This window comes from Bubalus kerabau, chromosome 1 (assembly GCF_029407905.1).
Source record: "Bubalus kerabau isolate K-KA32 ecotype Philippines breed swamp buffalo chromosome 1, PCC_UOA_SB_1v2, whole genome shotgun sequence".
NCBI lineage: Eukaryota > Metazoa > Chordata > Mammalia > Artiodactyla > Bovidae > Bubalus > Bubalus kerabau.
Genome location: NC_073624.1, coordinates 20,677,027 through 20,695,917, shown reverse-complemented (window position 1 = coordinate 20,695,917; position 18,891 = coordinate 20,677,027). Strand labels below are relative to the sequence as shown.

The 18,891-nt window shown below is 43.4% G+C and overlaps 1 protein-coding gene across 3 annotated transcripts in view; it reads right to left on the bottom strand.

Moving 5' to 3' along the window:
* RIMKLB (ribosomal modification protein rimK like family member B) overlaps positions 1-14,397 on the bottom strand; it is a 134,727-nt gene extending 120,330 nt beyond the window's left edge. For 2 of the 3 annotated variants that reach the window (XM_055570076.1, XM_055570069.1), the window contains exon 1: positions 14,240-14,397. The gene's annotated coding sequence lies outside the window, so the exon portion shown is untranslated. Of the gene's footprint in view, positions 1-2,092; positions 2,245-14,239 lie in introns of those variants that run through there. The other variant, XM_055570071.1, reaches the window with a different exon arrangement.
* Between the last annotated feature and the right edge of the window lie 4,494 nt (positions 14,398-18,891).

Below are 18,891 nucleotides of genomic sequence, written 5' to 3'. Positions count from 1 at the left end.
TGGGAATCCTGGGAAGATTCCTCTGGAGGAGGGCATGGCAACCCACTCCAGTATTCTTGGCTGGAGAATCTCATGGAGAGAGCAGCCTGACCAGCTACAGTTCATGGGGCCGAAGAGTCAGAATGACAGTGACAGACATACACACGCACATATCCTGCAATATATCCTTCAAAACACTATGCTAAGTGAAAGACACCAGATATAAAATACCAAGTATTGTATAAGTCCACTTCCAAAACAGATAAATCCAGAGTTCTGACTCCCTGCAACAGTGGGCAAAGTACTTAACCTTTGTAAAGTTTTACTTTCCTATCTGTAAAATGGGTATGATGTTAACTTTTCATATATTTTTCGTATGAAGTTGGAGGATTACACAAAGCTGGCACTATTTTAGTGAATAGCATTGCCATTTTCTGTTCAGAAGACAGAAACCTAGGGACTTCCCTGATGGTCCAGTGGTTCAGAGTCCACCTGCCAATGTAGGAGACATGGATTTGATCCTTGGTCCAGGAAGACCCCGCTTGCCACACAGCACCTAAGTCCATGAGTCTCAACTACTGAAGCCCATTGCAAAGAAATCTAACAAATTAAACTATAAAAAGGTAAAATAAAAGTTAAGTATTTCAAACATCTCAACACTGTGTAGAGACTCAAATTCTCTTAAAACTTTCAGCTTGAAATGCCAATATTTAATGTAGGATTCTTTATATTATATTTGAATGTATATTATCTTGAACTAAAAACAAATAGATTTGGAGAACAGAAGGAAGGGGGCAGGACACAACCATTAGAACCAACTGTTTAGAACCAACTAGATTCAACTTTCAGTAGATCTTGAGTCTCATTAAACAATAATTATAATTCATTATCCTCTAAATGACACACCCACAGGGGCCAGGACAGTTTAGGGCCAAAAAGGCCAAAAAGTGGGTGGTGGCTCCATTCTGAAAAATCCCCACCCCTCCTCCAAGCTGGTTAGAATGTTCCTCCCACTTATCAGCGCAGGAAACTACTCAGCCCATAAAAACTAACCACCTGGTATTTCAGGGCCCCCTCTCCTCTTCAGGCTTCCCAGGTGGCGCTAGTGGTAAAGAATCTGCCTTTCAATGCAGGAGATACAGGAGACAGTTTCGATCCCTGAGTCAGGAAGATCCCCTGGAGAAGGAAATGGCAACCTACTCCAGTCTGTGGGGTCACAAAGAGTCAGACATGACTGAGCACAATAGGACTGCAGCCCACCAGGCTCTTCTGTCCATGGGATTTCCCAGGTGAAAATACTGGAGTGGGTTTCCATTTCCTCCACCAGGGGATCTTCCTGACCCATGGATGGCACCCAAGTCTCCTGAGTCTCCTGCATTGGCAGGTGAATTCTTTACCACTGAGCCACCTGGGAAGCAGTGTATGAGGTCATAGAGAGTTGGACACCTAAAGATACACATAACACTTAGCCACTACAGACTGAAAAGATAATATCCAAACTCATCTGGGGTTATCTCCAGAGAGAAAAATAGGATGGGAGAAAGAAAGTAGGGGAAAGGGAACTTAATGCTTTTTACTCCATACAGCTCTACCAAAAAAAGCATAAGTTTTTAATAGTTAAAATTTTAGAAAAATACCATTGAAAACTTAGGACTCAATAGCAATTCTTGTTTTCTATTCTCCAATGTTTATTTACTAACATACAGACTATTCCACTAATTTCAGGGGTTGAGAAGATTCGAGGGCATAGGTGAGCACATGTCTAGAAACTTTCTTTACCAATGATTTATGAAACACTTTAAAGGCTGGACAACGTGCAGGAGAGGGAGTCAGGGTTCCATCAGAGAAAGAGAACCAGAAAAAGATATATACATTATAGCAGATGGAACTCTACTCCATGTTATGTGGCTCCATGTTATGTCCCTGGATGGGAGCAGAGTTTGGAGAATGGATCCATGTATATGTATGGTTGAGTCCTTTCGCTGTTCACCTGAAGCTATCACAACATTTGTTTGCTAATTGGCTATACCCCAGTGCAAAATAAAAAGTTTAAAAGAAAAAAAATAAAATAAAACAAACAAACAAAAAAATATACATTAAGAAGTTGACTCACACGAGTGTAGGCGCTGGCACAGAGTCTGAAATCTGCAGCACGGGGTGGCACGAAGGACTGGTGAGAACTCTAAGGCAGAAGCTTCAGTCCTCTACTGAAATATCTCCCTGGCAGCCTCTCAGTTCTGCTCTTAAATCCTTACTAACTGAATAAGACCCACTCAGATTATGTAAAATACAATCAAGCATTTTTTTTTGGCAGTGCTGCTGGGCATTCGGGATCTTTGTTCCCCTACCAGGGATTGAACCCTGTGACTCCTGCAGTGGAAGCAGAGTCCTAATCACTGGAATTCCAACTAAGGGATTACTGACTTCTTATCTACAAAATTCCCAACAACACCCAGATCAGTGTTTGACCGAATATCTGGGGCTTCACCAAAGTGAAGTTGCTCAGTCGTGTCCAACTCTTTGCGACCCCATGGACTGTAGCCTACCAGGCTCCTCTGTCCATGGAATTTTCCAGGCAAGAGTACTGGAGTGGGTTGCCATTTCCTTAGTGTAGCTCATTTCATTGCAGATAGCAGAGACTGACTCAATCTACTCATAAAAAGCAAATTTGTTTTACAGTCACATGTAGACAATAACAGAGAAGGCAATGGCACCCCACCCCAGTACTCTTGCTTGGAAAATCCCATGGACAGAGGAGCCTGGAAGGCTGCAGTCCATGGGGTCGCTGAGGGTCAGACACGACTGAGTGACTTCACTTTCACTTTTCACTTTCATGCATCGGAGAAGGAAATGGCAACCCACTCCAGTGTTCTTGCCTGGAGAATCCCAGGGACAGGGGAGCCTGGTGGGCTGCCATCTATGGGGTCACACAGAGTCGGACACGACTGAAGTGACTTAGTAGTAGTAGTAGTACTAGACAATAACTGGAAAAATGAGATGGTTTTGCTAGTGACTAAGAGGTTGGGCTTCCCTTATAGCTCAGTCAGTAAAGAATCTGCCTGCAATGAAGGAGACCTGAGTTCGATCCCTGGGTGGGAAGATCCTCTGGAGAAGGAAATGGCAACCCACTCCAGTATTCTTGCCTGGAAAATCCCATGGACAGAGGAGCCTGGTGGGCTACAGTCCATGGGGCCGCAAGAGTCGGACACGACTTAGTGACTAAACCACGAAGAGGTTCTAGTGACTAGCTACATTTCCTGGCTTTTTCAAGGACCACATGGCTTCTGTCTCTCTCAGTGTCTTTTTTCTCCCTAAGGGTAGAAGGCAGAAGGAGCAGAGGGTGTCAGAGGATGAGATGGCTGGATGGCATCACAGATGCAATGGACATGAACTTGGGCAAATTTCGAGAGATGGTGAGGGACAGAGAGGCCTGGCATGCTGCAGTCCATGGGGTCACAAAGTCATACATGACTAGGCGACTGAACAACAACAAGGGTTCCCTCTGTTCGCCTCCATTACTTGCTGTCTTCTTCTGAAAGTTCCTGCTCCATATGACCTCAACTCATCATAGATTCTCCAATATTCTCTTCTTTTTTTGTAATCTTAGTTCACCTATCAGGGATGGAACCCATGCCCCCTGCAGCAGAAGTGTGGAGTCTTACCCACTGGACTGCCAGGGAAGTCCCTCTATTTTTTATTCTTAGTCCATAAATAATTTTTAAAATAAGGTTTTATGTAGAGAAAAGTGCCAGAATCCTAAGCAACAGTTTGAGAATTTTCATAAACGTCTGACAAATAGCACAATCAACAAGTAAACACAAGGGACTTTCCTGGGGCTTCAGTGGTAAAGAATCCACCTTCCAATGCAGGGGATGCTGGTTCGACCCCTGGTTGGGGGTCTAAGATCCCACATGCTACTGAGCAACTAAGCCTGTGCACCACGAAGGAGTCCCATGTACTGAAACTAAGACCCGATGCAGCCAAAAATAGAAATAAAGAAATAAATTTTAAAAAATGTTTAAAGAAATAAAACAGGGATTTTCCTAGTGGTCCAGTGGTTAAGGCTCCATGCTTTCACTGCAGGGGAAATTGGGTTGGATCCCTGGTTGGGGAAATTGCACATGCCATTAAAAAAAAAAGAAAAGAAAACACAGCTAACATTCCAAAAGTTCCCCTCATTCTGCATCCCAGCCCTCGTTTAAATGAAATATTAATAGTGAGAAGAGCTAATGATACATTTGGCAGAGAGAATAGCACTTTAAAGATGGAGAGGTTAGGGTAACATTTAAGGAGGTGCAGCTGTAGGAGAAGAGGAGTCTAGAGCGTGGGGCAGCACAGGACTGATCATGAAAAACCCTGTATTAAGTTGAGGGATTTAATTTTTAAACCTGCAGGCTATAAAGAATATCTGAAAGGATTTTTTCAAACAAAAATAATTATGTCCTTCATAAAAGGGATGTGACTTCTAGGGAGTAGCACCTATCTTTTGCTAATCAGCTGTAGAAGTTATAGTTAACTATGAAGGAAGAAATCCTACAGTACTGAGGTATGCCTAAGTCATCCTGGCTTACTACCTGTTGTAAGTGTACACTACTTAGAACAGCCTGCGGTGTGGTCATTTAAATATGCATTGAAGAAAAGAATTAACCATTAAAGAAAAGAATTCATTTAAAACTCAAAATGGCATCAAAATGGAACTGGGTAGCCATTGTGGATGTAGTTTTGGACATGTTCTTCCATGACTGAGAACTTGAACTTTCTGAACTGTATCTAACTCAGGGACACTACTAACCAATCTGAAAATAATATCCACTGCCAACTGCACGCTTATGGTCTCAAGGTCCCGCCTTGTAAAGATGCATCCATTTGAGGTCCCAACCAAACCTTGCTCAACAAACACCCTTACTTCTTGCCAGTTCCAGTTTTGATTCTTGACGAACAACTTTATTCATTTCTCTTAATCATCCCAGGGTCAGGTAGCAGGCAACTATCGACCATCCCTATAGGTCAGAGTAGCTCTGGTGGCTCAGGTGGTAAAGAATCCACCTGCTATGCAAGACACCAGGGTTAGATCCCTGAGTCGGAAAGAAATAACAAACCACTTCAGTATTTTCGAGTGGGAAATCCCATGGACAGAGGAGCCTGGTGAGCCATGCGGTCACAAAGAGTCGGACACAACTGAGCAACTAACACACCATAGGTTAGAACCCGATGAAATTAATTCAAACTAGCCAGGCTTACCCTGCTTACCCTGCACTGCCGTGTCCTTCCTCTTGTTTAGCTGCTAAGTCGTGTCCGACCCTTTTTTGACCCCATGGATTGTAGCCTGCCAGGTTCCATTGTCCGTGGGATTTTCCAGGCAAAAAGACTGGAGTGGGTTGCCATTTCCTTTTCCAGGGGATCTCCCCAACCCAGGGATCGAACCCACGTCTTCTGGCCTTTCCTCCTGGAAACACCAATAATGGTTCTGATCTAAACCTGTCCTTCCTGTCTTGTGTCTCCTGACCACTCTGCTGTTCTTCCCTGTGACTCTGTGTGGCATACTGTGCCTCCTGTGTTAAGATCTGTGAATATAATAAACTTTACTGTGTCTCCTCATGGCTGCACTTGAATGATCATCTCACAAAGGAATATAAAACAGAAAAAAAAAGATATTAAACACTTCCATCCCCCAAGTAAGGACTGCCTCGGGCTTATAGGTCTTAAGATAACATTTAGCTATCTCCTTGACTCATTCCCTCAAGGCCTTGTATGCATCCAGTTGGTGCCTTTACCCCCACCCAAGTCATACATAATACACTGAACTGTGGTGTTGGAGAAGACTCTTGAGAGTCCCTTGGACTGCAAAGAGATCCAACCAGTCCATCCTAAAGGAAATCAGTCCTGAATAGTCATTGGAAGGACTGATATTGAAGCTGAAACTCCAACACTTTGGCCGCCTGATGCGAAGAACTGACTCATTTGAAAAGACCCTAATGCTGGGAATAATTGAAGGCAGGAGGACAAGGGGATGACAGAGATTGAGATGGTTGGATGGCATCACCGACTCAGTGGACATAAGTTTGAGTAAACTCTAGGAGTTGGTGATGGACATGGAGGCCTGGCGTGCTGCAGTTCATGGGGTCGCAAAGAGTCAGACACGACTGAGCGACTGAACTAAACTGATTCCCTTTAACCCATAAGAGGGTTTCTAGTTTTCTGAAAGATGGTAAAATTGGTACAAAGACACTCTGACCCTCCCTTGTCTACCTAAATTAGAGCTAAACCTCTCAAGCAAAAGGTACCCTCCTTGTTTTGTTGTTGTTGTTGTTTAGTTGCTAAGTCATTTGGGACTCCGTGGACTGTATCCCACCAGGGGTGGGCTGTCCAGGAGATTTTTCCAGGCAAGAATACTAGAGTGGGTTGCCATTTCCTTCTTCAGGAGATCTTCCCAACCCAGGGATAGATAGAACCCCAAGTCTCCTGCTTGGCAGGTGGATTCTTCATCACTGAGCCACTAGAGACAAGAAATTGACAGCCAAGAAGGGTGTGTAAGCAAATCTTGTTACTTCTTCATCTGCATACTATAGCAAGCCCAAACCCCTTTTATCCAGTCCATTCTTCACAACCCATTGTTTCTTTGCCTAAATTATATAGAAGCTCTATGCTTTGGTTAGTTCTTTAAATCTCATATTTCTATGGGGCTCCTGTATACACAAAATGAAAACTGTTTTCCTCTGGTTACTCTGTCTTGTGCTAATTAATTACACCAGCCAAAGAATTAAGATAGAAAGGAAAAATGTTTCTACTTCCGTATGGTTCTATTATTTCCCTAGGAGACTAAATTGTTATAATATACATTACTTTTTATTTTGTATGTGCATGACCTTTAAGGCTGGTGTAAAGGAAACTGACAACCTAGAATCTATATTTCAACATAGCTTTATTATTTGTTATGCATTGTATAGAGGATAACTTCCGTTTCTTTTGGGGGGAAAATGCCTTGAGGTAATACAGAAAACTTTACTTAAGGCTGAAGAATTTACTACCTTGTAGAATGAGAACATTCATAGGAAACACGTGACCCTCCATGGAAATTTGATTTGAGATACAGCTGGAAAATTATACAAACATTTCCATATTCAAGGATTTGGGGATTCAGGAAGACACAGGGTAATTTTCCATATTACTTTAAGACTCTGGGAAATCTTTGGCTAACCAGTAATTAGAACACCTTGCTTCCGCTGCAGGGGCATGGGTTCAACCCTTGGATAGGGAACTAAGATCCTGCATGCCCTTTGGTGTGACTCCTCCCAAAAAGACTCTGAATTTATCTTACCTCCATTGCTAACCTGGCTAAATAATCTCTCATACAGCTCCCTTTTGATAGCACCAGTTTAGAAAGCACTGTCTGAGTCCTCTCTCTTTTTTTTTAATCTTTTGGCCAGGCCACATGGCATGTGAGATCTTAGTTCCCCTACCGAGAATCAACCAACACACCCTACATTGGCAGTGTGAAGTCATAACCACTGGACCACCAGGGAAGTCCTCTTGAGTTCTCTCAGTGATGAGTAGTCAGAACCTGGGAGAATACCCCTGCCATTTACCTGCCAGAGAACATGACTGACCCACCAACCTTGCCTTCACAGAAAACTGGTAGAATAATTCGCTCCTCTACCAAGAGTATATTGTCTACAGCAAGTGTGGTTTTATCCTACCAGGTTGTGCATAGCACAGTGTACTATCATAAGCCCAGGAAGAGTTCCACACCACTTACTAGGTTTTTTTACGATATTAAGTTGTAGCATAAAGTGAAAGAAAGCATCAGTTATCAAGAGAAAATTCAATCAAGAGATACTGACTAGTTTGCTTCTTTTTTTCAAATTTATTCATTTTTTAATTGAAGAATAATTGCTTTACAGAATTGTGTTGGTTTCTGCTTTTTTTGGGGGTTGGGGGGTGGGGTTTGTTTCTTGATGCCCTGTTCTCTCCAGTCCAAAGTGGAAGCCCATCCCCCCCTTTTTCTCTTTTCTTTTAAGTTACTGAAGGTGATAAAGTTAATAAACCCTTTAGATTCTCATCTTCAACAATTTTTCTCTATTCATAAACATCCTTCCTGGATCTTCTAGCTCAGAAACCCACATCTAGCCTCAAGTAAAAAGAAAAATAGAGTAGATGCTTGGACGAAGTATTTTTTTTTGACAGCTTGGCCATCTCTAATACTTGGCAGCGTGGGACGGTCATGTGACTTAAAGACAGGTTCTGGGTAGTCACCCTGCAGTATGGTATCCTGGTTTTTCTGCTGGCCCTGCAGAGCTAGGTACGCAAAAATTGTCCCCAGTTTCCATTCCACACAGGTGTACAAGCTGAGAGGGGCTGGGCTATCTGTGGATTCCTGGCTGTGTAAGCCACAACTCACTAATTCATGCATTCATATGCCGGTCCACAAATACAATCACAAATATTGCCAATGCCTACAAAATCTGGGAAGAACAAGAATGTATTTCCACGAGGGGAGGATAGAGAAAAGGGACAGTTAGGGAGTTTGGGATCGACATGTACACACTGATATATTTTAAATGGATAGGGATTTCTCTGGTGGTCCCGTGGTAAAGACTCCATGCTCCAAATGCAGAGGACAGGGGTCAGGGAACTAGATCACACATACCGCAAATAAGATCCAGCATGCCACAACTAAGAGTCTGCAAGCCACAGCTAAAGGTCCTGAATACCAAAACTAAGGTCTGGAAAAGCCAAATAAATAAAATAATAATAATAAAATGGATAAGCAACAAGGGCATACTGTATAGCGCAGAGAACTCTACTCAGTGCTATGTGGCAGCCTGGATGAGAGAAGTATGGTGGGGGAGGAGAAAGTATACATGGATATGTATGGCTGAGTCCCTTTACTATCCACCTGAAACTATCACAACATTGTTAATCGACTATAATGTAAAATAAGTTTATATATATATATATATTTCCGATTGTCTTCATAACAAATCAGAACTCTGGCAAGAAGAGAGTGTACACTCTATAAGGTGAAGATAAGAGTTTATGGGAGCCAAAAAGAGATAATGAAGTGTCCTGGGGTTCAGGCTTTATCCCAAATCTTGGCTGAGAGGCCAGGAAAAGTATGATCTTCAGGACTGGGAGAGTTAGCTGTAGGGAGAGTCAGCTCTGGACAGATCATGTCTGTGAAGTCACAGGCCATCAGGAAGACAGGCAGAAAGGCTGGCCTAGCTTGATGCTTAACAAGCTGTCCTAATCTTTGGACCATGAAACCTACCCAGTACAAATAACCACCTCTGGGGGTTAATCAAATTCTGCCCCTAGGGTTTTAAAGCTGTCATGGTCTACGCAGTTTGGTTTCTTTTTCCTTCTACTTTTAAATCCCAAGGGAGCTTCATGTACCCTTTATCATAGATGAGATCTGAATCTGAAATTAAGCCAAGAGGGATAAAGCATATCAAAATCAGTGAGCTACAGAAGTTTGCAAAGGCCTTCATGAAAATTGGTGAAGTTGAACTAGGGTCTAAAAAACAGAATCAGTCAAGGAGAGAATAAAATCTTGGATTACAAACTCCAACACTTTTTCTCCTAACTAGAAAAGTTTCAATTCCTAATGAAATGTTTTCACATTGGTTCACACAAAGATGACATTTCATAAGTATTTTAGTACAAAATAAAATGACTCTGGACTTCCCTGGTGGCTCAGTGGTATAGAATCTGCCTGCCGATGCAGGACAGATGGGTTCGTTCCCTGATCCAGGAAGATCCCACCTGCCATGGATCAGTGAAGCCCGTGTACCACAACTACTGAGCCTTTGTGGGAATCACAACTACTGAAGCCTGCACTTTCTAGAGCCTGTGCTGCACAACAAGAGAAGCCACCTCAATGAAAAGCCCATGCACCACAACTTGAGTAGCCCCCGCTTACCACAACGAGAGAAAGCCCTCGAAGAACTGAAGATCCAGCACAGCCAAAAATAAATAAGTAAATTATTGAAAAAGAAAAGGAAACATAGTTGTGAAATAATAAATAATAATAACTATCATTTATTGAGTGCTTATATATTCCAGGCTGTTCTAAATGCTTTATATGTATTATATTGTATGACTCATATAACAACCCTGTGATGTAGGTACATTATCTCATTCTATAGGAGAGGGAACTGAAGCACTAACAGGTGAAGTAATTTGCCCCAGGTCATGCAGCTGGAATTTGAGTGGTCTGGAGGTTCCAATCTGTCCTGTTACTACCAGACTACCATTTAATATGTAAATCATATTTACATATTAAAGGTTGAGCTTATTCAGCCACTCCAACAGCTTACAACCAGACAGTCTGATTGGTTGATACTCTGTTCTGATTTAGTTGGTGTATGGATGATTCCATTGTTAATATATTATGATGATCACTTCTGATTATAGGTGTAGTTGAAGCCATAGAAATGAATGAGATGTCCCAGGAAGTGTGTTGATATAGTATGGGAAACCTAATGTGTGATCACTGTGAAAGCAAAGACAGGGTCTGTTTTATTTACTGCTATATAAGTGAAAAAGTGAAAGTGAAAGTCTTTTCAGTCATGTCCGACTCTTTGCGGCCCCATGGAATTCTCCAGGCCAGAATATTGGAGTGGGTAGCCTTTCCCTTCTCCAGGGGATCTTCCCAACCCAGGGATCGAACCCATGTTTCCCACATTGTAGGCAGATTCTTTACCAGCTGAACCACAAGGGAAGCCCATTTACTGCTATACAGCATATTAAAAAGCAGAGACATTACTTTGCCAACAAAGGTCCGTCTAGTCAAGGCTATGGTTTTTCTAGTAGTCATGTATGGATGTGAGAGTTGGACTATAAAGAAAGCTGAGCACTGACGAACTGATCCTTTTGAACTACGGTGTTGGAGAAGACTTGAGAGTCCCTTGGATGGCAAGGAAATCCAACCAGTCCATCCTAAAGGAAATCAGTCCTGAATAGTCATTAGAAGGACTGATGCTGAAGCTGAAACTCTAATACTTTGGCCACCTGATGGGAAGAACTGACTCATTTGGAAAGACCCTGATGCTGGGGGTGATTGAAGGTGGGAAGAGAAGGGGACAACAGAGGATGAGATGGTTGGATGGCATCACCGACTCAATGGATATGAGTTTGAGCAAGCTCCGGGAGTTGGTGATGAACAGGGAAGCCTGAGGTACTGCAGTCCATGCGGACATGACTAAGCAACTGAACTGAACTGAACTGAACTGATTACCAAATTGGTTTTACTCAATCTACTGAATAAGTGAATGAATGAATGAGAGCTGATAATCTTATGAAACATTAATAATTCAGTGGTGGACAAAGAAAGGAATGCCTGAGAAGAAAGCTGGGAAGAAGGGAACCAGGAGAGAATAGGTCTTGCATATCGTAGAGTTCCAAGTATAATGTGCTCAAACATATGAACAATGCAAATAGGTAAAAGAAGTTAAATATTGAAGAGAGCCCATTGGTGGCCTTAGCAAAGGCCTGCAAAGGAGTTGAGCAACAAAAGATAAAGAAAAGAATAATGAGGGACTTCCCTGGTGGTCCAGTAGTAAGACTCTGTGCTCTCAATGCAGGGGGTGCAGGTTTCATCCCTGTCGGGGAAGTTAAAGCCCACATGCCAAGTTGGACAGCTATAGAAAATTTTTTTAAAAATAAATAAATAGAAAAATGAGTCTACACTAGTAATTCCAGAAACCTGACTGGGAAAAAATGGATCCATGAGGTTAACACGTAATTGGAGCATAGAGGAAGGGCTACCTTTTTTATCTGGTATTTAGACTTTGACCAGTGACACTTTGAAAATTCTGCTGGCTCTTTAAGAACTCTTACAAAATTATTCTAAAGTTTATTTAGTAGAAAAAGCATGTGAGAAATCTGAGAAAATTCTGAAAATGAAGAATGATGAGGGTGGGGATAAATTGGGATAAATGGCATCACTGATTCAATGGACATCAGTTTGAGCAAGCTCCAGGAGTTGGTAAAGGACAAGGAAGACTGGTGTGCTGCAGTCCATGGGGTCCCAAAAACCTGGACATGATTGAGCGATTGAACAACAAAACCTGTATAATGATCTTATCAAGATTCAATTCAGTGACCTTTCTGACTTTCCCCAACCCACCAGCCCTCTTCCTTTCTTCATTTTCTTTCTTATCCAACTCAGAGATAGACTCATCTAAAACTTTTCTGTCCCTCAAATCCTTTTATTGCTCTCATCTGCCAGAATTCTGAAACTGGCTGTTAGCATACTCCATGGAGAAGGCAATGGCACCCCTCTCCAGTACTCTTGCCTGGAAAATCCCACAGACGGAGGAACCTGGTAGGCTGCAGTCCATGGGGTCGCTGGGAGTCGGACACGACCGAGTGACTTCACTTTCACTTTTCACTTTCATGCATTGGAGAAGGAAATGGCAACCCAGTCCAGTGTTCTTGCCTGGAGAATCCCAGGGACGGGGGAGCCTGGTGGGCTGCCATCTATGGGGTCGCACAGAGTCGGACATGACTGAAGCGGCTTAGCAGCAGCAGCAGCAGCAGCATACTCCAAGCCAGCACCTTACCAACTCAGTTCAGTGGGGAAATGCCACACAATAGGGCAGGTTAAAGACTATAAACGCATGACCAGCATCCCAAAGGGGCTCTTTTAACTAACAACAGTGAGTCTACTCTATCTCGCTTGTCAACTCATCCTCCCCACGTTGGAGAACAAAGTATTGGAGCTTCAGCTTCAGCATCAGTCCTTCCAATAAATATTCAGGGTTGATTTCCTTTAGGATTGACTGGTTTGATCTCCTTGCATTCCAAGGGACTCTCAAGAGTCTTTTCCAGCAGCACAATTCAAAAGCATCAATTCTTTGGTTTTGGTCCAACTCTCACATTGTCACATGATTACTGGAAAAACCATACCCTTGACTACACATACAGAAAGAGTACTCATGCACCAAGAAGCCGGAGCACTACAACTAGAGAGTAGCTTCCTCAACTAGAGAAAACCATGCACAGCAATGAAGACCCAGGGCAGCCAAAAATAAATTATTTTTTTAAATTATTAAAAAAAAAACTTAGTAACCAGTTTGATGCTCTTTACACAAAGGGAAAACAAACCATAAATTGGGGGAATACAGAGCCTCAGAAGCTATGGAACCCTCTTCCCCAGGATGTCTAGGCTAGAGTGAGTTTTATAAAGCATTAGAAGCAGCAACTTGTAAACAAGGCATTAATGATTGGGAGCTCAGGGGTTTTCTTGTAAGACTTGCAAGCTTATTTTCTAGGGTTAGGTAAGCGTGGTGGGAGGATTGTGACTGGTCTATGTTAGGTTTCTTGGACCCTGGGGCATTTCCTGTTTATGTGAGGGCTGACAGAAGTTTCAAAGTGGGCTAGCCTCCATTCCGGGGGTCCCAAAATTAGGTTCTGGACCCAATTCCACTGTTGGCGGGGAGTTCTACCACCTCCCCCCATCCCCGCCCCTGGCCCCAACCAACACACACGTGCGTGAGTGCTCACTCCCTCAGTCGTGTCTGACTCTTTGGGACCCCATGGACTGTAGCCTGCCAGGATCCTCCATCCATGGGATTTTCCAGGCAAGAATACTGGAGTGGGTTGCCATTAGTTGCTATATCCTCCTCCAGCGTATCTTCCCGAGCCAGGGACTGAACCTGCGTCTCCTGAATAGGCAGGCAGATTCTTTACCGCTGAGCCAACTCACTGGCTCTTTCTGATACTCAGAAAGATTGAATGCAGGAAAAGAAAGCGATGAGAGAGAATGAGAGGGTTGGATGGCATCACCAACTCGATGGACATGAGTTTGAGCAAGCTCCTGGAGGTGGTGAAGGACAGGGAAGCCTGGCGTGCTGCATTGCATGGGGGTAGCAAAAGAGTCGGACACGATTTAGCAACTGAACAGCAACAACCCCTCCTAGAAGGTCCAAGTGTTAAAAGGATAAAGTACCAACCCTACAAACACAGTGTATCTCCCTTGGCAACCAGCCCTTATCCTTAGGCGACATAAGGGCATTCCTAAAGTTGCCTCATTAACATAGCAAAACACCTTTATCTCTCTCATCACTAAGGAAATTCCAACGGTTTTATAAGGGCAGCCTTAAAAAGGGAACAAAATCCCAATATATATTCCTTATTATAATTCATAATATCAGTCCCCATAAAAAAAGTATCTTCATCAGCATGCCATATAAACTAGAAATTATATATCTGACTACGTAAAATTTTAAATTCCTCTTAAGAAAACTCATAACGTTACCGAATTGAACTTGGATCCGCTCGCCGGTCCCGCAGCAAAGTCGATTTACTGCCTCCAAGTTGTGTGAGGGGAAAGGACAGCGTTTATTGCAGAGTATGGAGGGAGGAGATGGAGCGGCTCAATCCCAAAGACCAGAACTCCCCGATGGCTTTCAGGAAAGAGTTTTTAAAGGCACCATTTGGGGTGAGGGCTGCAGAGGGCATGACTTTTTTCTGATTGGTTGGTGATGAAGTAACAGGGTGGTGCTTCAGAAACTAAGTCATCAACCTTCTGGTTCCAACCCGTCTAGAGTCCACATGTTTGTGTTCAGCATCCTTCAGCTGGGCTGGGGTTCTATTTTCTGCAGAGCAATTCAAAGATATGCATTGGATTGTTATATATACACACCACACACACACACACACACACACACACGAGATGCAGGTTAGATCCCTGAGTTGGGATGATCCCCTGGCAAGGAAATGGCAACCCACTCCAGTATTCTTGCCTGAAAATCCCCACGGACAGAGGAGCCAGCAGGCTACCGTTCATGGGGTCAGAGTCGGATGCAGCTGAGCAACTGAGCAGGCAAATCCCTTGAGGAGGACGGAAGGCTCTTTGTTGTTTAGTTGCTCAGTGGAGTCTGACTCTTTGCGACCCCATGGACTGTAGCCCACGAGGCTCCTCTCTCCATGGGGTTTTTCAGGCAAGAATACTGGAGTGGGTTGCCATTTCCTCCTCTAAGGCATCTTCCTGACTCAGGGATTGAACCTTAGGCTTCAGTGTCTTCTGCGTTGCAAGTGGATTCTTTACCACTGAGCCGCCTGGGAAGGGACTATTGCTTCTTGACTGCTTTTCCTTAGTTTCTGCACTCCCTCAGCTTCCTAATTAGTAACTGCTGAAATCTGGTCTTTGAAAGTCAGGGGAGAGCTTGGAGACTCAATCCTTTTTCTAACAAACAAGAAACAAGGGGGACACAGAGGGGCTTTTGTACCTAGGAAGGCCCCACACGATCCAGCTTGGTTTCAATAAAGTCAAGAGACCGGGAAAAATCACAAATGAGAAATATAGATGTTTTCTCTAAAATGCAAAGTGCTAGTCTCTCAGTCATGTCCGACTCTATGATTCCAAGGACTGTAGCCCACCAGGCTCCTCTGTGCATGAATTTCTCCAGGCAAGAATACAGGGGTATTCCCTTCTCCAGGGGATCTTAGTGACCCAGAGATTGAACCTGAGTCTCCCTCATTACAGGCAGATTCTTTACTGTCTGAGCCTCCAAGGAAACAGAAATCTGCAACACTTCCTCATAAATTAATAGAGTGAAGACAAACCAATAGGAAAAAAAGTAGGGGAGGCGTGGGGCAAAGGATTGTAGAAGAGCATGTCCTAAAATTCTCTTTGGCATGTGGATTAGTTCAAGCTGCAATCAAAGCCCAAAAGACTCAAGAAAAAACTTTGACCTTTCCTCTAACTGCCTTAAGAAATGTATATAGCTCCTATTCCCAGAATAGAGCTATCACCAGAAATATCTGCAAAGAAGCGCTGAGGGTGTGGTGGAGACTAGGCAGGTCCCAGAGATGAGAATACACTCGGTGTTCCGATGTCTATGCATAGCCTGGAAAAACTTCTGTTTACCATTCAGTTTCCATTTCCATGTGAATTGCCTTCCTCCCCTTTGAGATCCCAAATCACTACTTCCAGCCTCTTCTTTTGTCTTTAGCCGATGATGGTATTTAAAATTAGGGCTTCAGCCACTTGGGTCAGTTATTCTGTTTTCCTGGGCAAGTCCTGTGAATATGGGTGTCCCTGGTGAATCTGCCTGCAATGCTTGAGACCCTGATTCGATGCCTGGGTCAGAAAGATCCCCTGGAGAAGGGAATGGCTACCCACTCCAGTATTCTTGCTTGGAGAATTCCATGGACAGAGAAGCCTGGTGGTCCACAGCCCATGGGGTCACAAAGAGTCGAACACGACCTAGCAACTAACACTCCCATGTACACGTTACTGAACTTTTAATTTTCTCCTGTTATCTGTCCCATGTCAGTGTATTTCTTTGGCCAGCCTGAAGAAGCTAGAAGAATAGAGGGAAATTTCTTCCTCCTCAAGAGCAAAACACAATTTCCAGAAGACAGTCAATGAACACCCACACACAAAATGCTGGAAATTGCAAATTAAAGAACTAGAATTAGGACTTCCTGGTGGTACAGTGGATAAGAGTTTGCCTGCCAACTCAGGAAGCGTGAGTTCTATCCCTGGTCTGAGAATATTCTACATGCTGCCAAGCAACTAAGCCTGTGCGACACAATTACTGTGCGCCACAACAAGAGAAGCCAACGCGGTGAGAAGCCGGAACACGGCAACAAAGAGTAGTCTCCACTCACCGAAACTAGAGAAAAGCCTGTACAGTGACAAAAACTCAGAGCAGCCAAAATAAAATAAAGTGAAGTGAAGTCGCTCAGTCGTGTCTGACTCTTTTCGACCCCATGGACTGTAGCCTACCAGGCTCCTCCATCCATGGGATTTTCCAGGCAAGAGTACTGGAGTGGGTTGCCATTTCCTTCTCCAGGAAATCTTCCTGACCCAGGGATTGAACACGGGTCTCCAGCATTGGAGGCAGACGCTTTACTGTCTGAGCCACCAGGGAATAAAATAAAGTAAATTGTTAAAAAATAAATTACAAATAAAGAATTAGAAATAGAAGTGCTGTTGTTCATCCATCAGACTGTCAAATGTTTAAGAGATTGATCATACCCAGTGTGACATAGTGATTTAGAATAAGAAATATATATTTAGTCCTCATTCTGTTCCTGTTACAAAGCTCCTAAAACCCTCTGAAACTCCCAAGTGTCAGAGCACAATAAAGGTGTTCCTTGTTATAGTTATCATGTGACTTTTGGAATCCCCCTAGGTCATTTAAAGCTGAAGTCTTGCTTCTGGGAATATCAATCATGTGACTAGAAGCCTGGAACTTTCAGTTCAGCCCCTGACCTTGAGGGAAAGAAGCTGGAGAGAATTTAGTTCAATCACTGTGGACCATGATTTAGTCAATTCTGCCAGACGTGAGTTTGAGTGAACTCTGGGAAATGGTGATGGACAAGGAGGCCTGGCATGCTGCAGTTCATGGGGTCGCAAAGAGTCGGACACAACTGAGCGACTGAACTGAACTGAACTGAATGATGCCTTCATAAAAATTCAAAAAGAGGGGTTTCCAAGAGCTTTCATATTGGTGAGCCAGAAAGTAACCATATCCCAGGAGGGTGGGCACACCCCAAACTCCACCAGAACAGAAGCCTCGGGGTTCAGGACCTTCCCAGTTCTCACCCTGTATATGTCTTCATCAGGCTGTTCATTTGCCTCCTTTAATATCCTTGGTTAATAAGCCGGTTATCTAGTAAGTCATTTGGCTTCCCGGATACTGTGAACTGCTACTCTAGCAAATTAATGGAACCCCAAGAGTCTAGGAATCAAGGGAATCTCAAATTTATACTCAGTTTACAAGAAGCACAGGTAACAATCTGGACTTTTTTTTTTTTTTTTCTTTAAGATTATTTTTGACTGGGTCTTCATTGCGGTGCTTGGGCTTTTTCTAGTTGGATTGAGCAGGGGCTACTCTTTCTTGTAGTGCTCAGGCTTCTCATTTGCAATGGTTTCTCTTGTTGGGGAGCACAGGTTCTAGGCGCTCCGGCTTCAGTAGTTGTGGTGCACAGGCTTAGTTGCCCCGAGACATGCGATATCTTCCCTGACCAGGGATCGAACTACATTGACAGACGGATTCTTAATCCCTGGACCAGCAGGGAAGCCCAACCTGGACTTTCAACTGATTTCTAAAGTGGGGGCAGTCTCAAGAGACTGAGCCCTTAACCAGTGGGCTCTGACATGAGATAGTATCAGAACTGAATTAGATTTGTGGAATACCTGATAGTGAGTACCGAGAATGAGAGAGTTACTTGATGTGTCAAAACCCCACACCTCTAGTGTCAAAAGTAAAATAGAAAAGCAGGTTGAGAATAAAGGGAAGATACACATGAGTGTGTTTTTTCATTATCCAATGTTGGCAAGGATGTAAGAAAATTGGAATTTTTTTTTCTTGGATACATTCTCCTGGATACCTTCTTCTGGATCTTTGTACCCCTCTTCTCCAAACTAGATCATTACTTTCTGTTGCCCTGGGCTCTCCCTTCACTATCATCCTGTGAATTTTTCCCCCTTCCCTTCTGTGTTGACTTACTTGTGTTCTGAATTCCAAGCATTCTCCTTTTATGATTTAGTTCCTCATTTTGATGTAGCAAATGCTCTGGTGGCTTTCTGAGAGAGCATGGAAAATCACTTTTTTTGATACTTTGCATGTCAAAAATGTCTTTATTCCCACTGATATTAGACAACTTGGCTGACTGTAGAAGTCAGCTGAGAAACATTTTATCTTCAAGAATTTTAAAAGCATGGGTCATGGCTTCCCTGGTAGCTCAGTGGTAAAGAATTCTCCTGTCACTGCAGGAGACATGGGTTCTATCCCTGGTCTGGGAAGATCCCACATGACCTGGAGCAACCAAAGCTTGTCTACACCATAACCATTGACCTGAACTCTAGAGCCTGGGAGCCACAACTACTGAAGCCCGCCACAACCGGGAGGCTGTGCCCCACCACAAGTGCGTGCATGCCTGCTCAGTCATGTC